The sequence below is a fragment of the Carcharodon carcharias genome, chromosome 17, assembly GCF_017639515.1.
Source record: "Carcharodon carcharias isolate sCarCar2 chromosome 17, sCarCar2.pri, whole genome shotgun sequence".
NCBI lineage: Eukaryota > Metazoa > Chordata > Chondrichthyes > Lamniformes > Lamnidae > Carcharodon > Carcharodon carcharias.
In genome coordinates this window covers 102,528,826-102,533,581 of record NC_054483.1, presented here as the reverse complement: position 1 = coordinate 102,533,581, position 4,756 = coordinate 102,528,826, and the positions used below count along the sequence as shown (strand labels likewise).

At 45.0% G+C, this 4,756-nt stretch overlaps 1 long non-coding RNA gene across 1 annotated transcript; it reads right to left on the bottom strand.

Annotated features, from left to right (window-relative positions):
• Positions 1-737: 737 nt before the first annotated feature.
• LOC121290224 lies at positions 738-4,347 on the bottom strand. The gene is made up of 3 exons (XR_005945724.1): positions 3,151-4,347; positions 2,991-3,050; positions 738-942 (listed from the first exon to the last, which is right to left on the bottom strand). It is a non-coding gene; the product is annotated as an uncharacterized LOC121290224 (long non-coding RNA).
• Between the last annotated feature and the right edge of the window lie 409 nt (positions 4,348-4,756).

The window sequence follows — 4,756 nt, the reverse complement described above, 5'->3', positions numbered from 1 at the left end:
TTATAAACGCAGCTCAGGATCAGTTTTTTTAATTCTTTCTCGGGATGAATGTCACTGGCAAGGTCAGCATTTATTGCCTATTCCTAACTGCCGTCAAAAAGGGCAAGGCTGCAAACAATCTGGTTCAGCCTCAGACTGCTGACAGCAAGAAGGATGGAGTCGGTGGGTGGGAACAGAGTTTATGGTAGGGACTGAAGACTTCCCAGTATTGAATTAGAGGAAATTTCTGCTCATCCAGTACTGAATGTTGGACAAGTAGTGTGATAAATCAGAGACAGTGGAGGAGCCAAAAGAGGTGATGGTGAGGTAGTGCTGGGTATTGTCAGTGTATATGTGGAACCTGATGTGTTTTCAAGTGATGTTGCTGAGGCACATTGTGTAGATGAGAAATAGACGGGATCAATGATAGATCCTTGGGGGTCACCAGAGGTAATGTTGTGGGAGAAGGAAGAGAAGCCATTTCAGGTGATACTCTGTCTATGGCTGGATAGATAAGAATGGAACCAGGTAAGGGCAATCTCACACAGCTGGACAATGGAGAAGAGGTGTTGAGCAGCATGGCTTGGTTCACTATGTCAAAGGCTGCAGACAAGTCGAGAAGGAGGAGGAGGGCTAATTCACAATGGCCATAGTCACATATTGGTAACTTTGCTAAAGGCCGTTCTAACGTTGTGGTTAAAAAGACCAAAGCCAGTGATTCACACAATACCTGGCTCTTCAACCCAAGATGTGCTGTATTCTGATAGTCGGGCAACAATATCTTCTTCTTTAGCAACTCCTGCTGTGCAGAATCCTGTGCCAGCCCCTCTTCTTCACTATATAACTCCCTTTTTAGAGTAGAGATCTTGGGGCTGGTGTTTGGGAGGAGTAGAGTCGGTGAAAGGCCATGGCCAAGAAGGACCGGAACCTTCAGGTGACTCTGGGTCCACTTGTGAGGCACATCTAGAGAAGGAAAGAGGAATAGAGGTGACAATGATTTCTTGAGAAGTGAAGCTCATAGGTGACTGTCCCCGTCAAACATTCCCAGGACAGGTACAGCACGGGTTTAGATATAGAGTAAAGCTCCCTCTACACTGTCCCCATCAAACACTCCCAGGACAGATAGAGCACGGGGTTAGATACAGAGTAAAGCTCCTTCTACGCTGTCCCATGAAACACCCCAAATCAGGATTGGAGTTTAATTGCTGCTTAAGTTAGTTTAATTATTGCATATCCAATAGTTCAATGAAATTTTACTGCATGATTTTCCCAAGAATTTGAGGGCCTTTGAACAGCATAAACTTGAATTCTGTTGCAGACCGGGAATGATAGCGTGTTAAAAGATGGAGCAAGTGAACGAAGGAAAATTTATATCCAGTGAGTGTAATTTGTTTTGTTCTTTATTACACCAGATGCCACAGAGTGTGTATCATTGTAGGGTGTTCAGGGCAGTAAATTCACAGCGAATTTATGCTTAGTGTGAAGGGTTCTGTGTATATCACAGAGAAAGAGAGACAGAGACAGAGACTATGGCTGTCAGCCTACAGTAGAGAGCTCTGTTGATTTCCTTCAGTCTGCCTGTTTATCTCTGACTCACAGGGCACAATTAGGTGAGATGACTGGGTTGTGAATCTTCCTGCTTTACAGCTCCTGTACCTCCCTTCACCTCCCTCGGCCAGCATTACAGAGACATGTGCTGGTACCTTCTTAGGGGTTGGTTAGAACTGCCGATTAGTGCCAGAGCCTAAAGGCACCAACTCTCATGTTCTGGAACCTGGCAAAGGGGCTGTATGTCAATAGTACCTGAAATCTGACCTTCCTGAAAACAGGTGCGTTTTACTGCCTACCTCAGGCAGGTCTTATCTAAGCTGAAAACTAGTGCAGCACATCTAGAGATGGACCCACAAGATTCTGTGTGTCCAATTCATTGAATGGACAATACTCTTCAGCCTATGTCTGGATTTGATCTTCTCTGGTCTTATGGGAAATTAGGGATGAGCAACAAATACCAGCATTGCCAGTGTTGCTCACCTTCCAAAACGAATAAGGAAAAAGTTAACAGAATGGGCAGTAGTTCATAGAATCCAAATTTAAATCTGACTTGTTCACTAAAATTGCTTCATTCTGGGCTCCCATACTCCACAATCTTCAGCTCATCCAGAGCTCTGCTGCCATGTCTTACCTCACAGCAAGTCCCATTCACCTGTCACCCTGTGCTCGCTGACCCATGCTGGTTACTGCTCAAGCAATTCCACCACCACCACGCCCCACCCCAACATTTTAAAATTCTCATCCTTGTGTTCAAATCCCTCCATGGCCACGCTCATCCCTATCTCTGTAATCTTCTCCAGCTCAATAATTCTCCAAGAACTCTTCTCTTCTCCAATTCTGGTCTCCTGCACAGCCCCAATTTCACTCGCTCCACCATTGGCAGCTGTACTTTCAATCTCTGGAATTCCCTCCCTGAACCTCTCTGCCACTCTATCTCTCCCTCCTCCTTTGCGACGCTCCTTAAAACTGACCTCTCTGACCAAGCCTTTGTCACCAGTCCAAATGTCTTCCTGTGTGACTTTGAGTCAAATTTTGTTTTATAACACTGCTGTGGAGCACCTGAGGACATTTTACTACACTATGGGCACTGTATAAATGCCTGTTGCTGTTGTTGTTGGGTGAGATTTGGGAATGTGCCAGCGGTACATGAACCAGCATCTAGAGAAGAGCGGAGCTGCCTGGGCAGAAAAGCAAATACCCCAACTCTCAGCCTTTGAGGGATTCAGAAAGTTAAATTATTAACAGTGGGTAAAACACAGAGATTGTAAAGTTTTATGTGCCAGACCCTGGGATGCTGCTCACTGTGTTGTTAATTACAGGATAAATATTGAAGACAGTGAGTGGGAGAGGGATGGTTCAACCTTATGTCAAGAGAGCAGAAAATGAAAGCTTTGAGGAACAGTGAGGCACATTGTCATTCGAAGAGAAGGAATCTCATCATCCTTTAAGCTGTCTCTCACCTTCTAGTAGTTGTCAGTATGGAGCTAGAGTTTGCAGACCATGTTCCCCGCAACTGAAGGCTGCAAAACAAGATCAGTAATTTACATATAGAATTCCTTACACAGACTTCAACCTCTAGTTTGAAACTGTCAGCCAAAACTCGATGGGTAGCACTCTCACCTCTGAGTCAGGAGGTTGTGGGTCAAGCCCCAATTCAGAGACTTGAGCTTGTAATGCAGGCTGACACTTTTGATTCAGAGGTAGGTTTTAAGAATCAACATGAAGAGAGAGATAGAGAGATTTAGGGAGGGAATTCCAACGATTTGTCAGCTGAAGGCACAGTTGCCAATATTGGAGTAATTAAAATTGGGATGAGTGAGGCGCCAGAATTAGAAAAGTGCCAGTTTGGAGGGTTGTAGATTTCAGAGACTGGGAGAGATTAGACCATGAAGTCATTTGAAAACAAGGATGAGATTTGTAATATTGAAGTGTTGTCAGACTGGGAACCAATGTAGGTCAGCGAGCACAATGGGTGATGGCTGAACAGGGCTTGGTGCGAGTTGAGACATGGGCAGCAGAATTTTGGATGAGCTGAAGTTTATGGAGGGTAGAAGATGGGAGGCTGGCCAGAAGAGCATTGGAAGGTGACAAAGGTATGGATGAGCTGAAGCAGGGGTGGATGGTATGGAAATGGAAGTAGGCTGTCTTGGTGATGGAGGGGACATGTAGGAAGAAACTTATCAGAGTCAAATAGGACACATATGCTTTTGCCATCCTCTAACTATTCACTTTGAAAACCTGTTCCAAATTCCACACCGATGGCTTAAACGCCAGGTACAGAAATTGTCTTGGAAGCAGAGGGCACACAAGCATGGCAAAAGTGAAAAGGTTTTAATGTGCACTAAAAATCAAATTGTGTCAATTCAATTAGTGCAACAGTCAAGTGCGCATCTTCAGTGATCGATTTAGCTGTAGCTTGCTACTCTTACCACTTATACAAGGAGGCTTGAATGGAGGGGATTGCTGTGTATTTACATTAGACTCCAGAATGCAGATGTCCTGAGAGAGGTCACAAATACCTCACCCATCTTGTCAACCCCCCTCCCTTGGGGCAGTGGAATTCAGAGTCAGTACTGCAGCACCCTGAGTCTGCAGGAAAGATGCCTCCTGCTGTGAGGGCCCTGATGTCATTTTCCTGGAGGTGGCCATACATTGGGATAGATTGCAGTCACCCACAGATAGTGGAAGTGGATTCACTCTCTTTATCTTCTTCCTCCTTTTTTTATGAATTCACAGGATGAGGGTGTCGCTGGCAAGACCCAGTATTTATTGAGCATAAAAAAATAGGAGCAGGAGCAGGTATTTCAGCCCTTTGGGTCCGCTCCTCCATACAAAGCGATCACAGCTGATCTACTTCAACACCATTTTCCTGCACTATCCCCACGTCCCTTGATATTTTTAATATGTAGAAACCTTTCAGTCTCAGTTTTCAACATATTCAATGACTGAGCCTCCACATCCCTCTGGTGCAGGGAGTTCCAAAGATTCACCACCCTCTGAGTGAAAAAATTCTTCCTCATCTCAGTCTGAAATGACCTTCCCCTTATTCTAAGTCTGTGTCCCCTGATTGCCCATCCTTATACAAATGAGTGGCTCGCTGGGCCATTTCAGAGGGACAGTTAAGAGTCAACCACATTGTTGTGGGTCTGGAGTCACATAAAGACCCAGATTGGGTAAGAGTAAGGGCAGAAGATTTCCTTCCCTAAAGGACTCTATGGTGAACCAG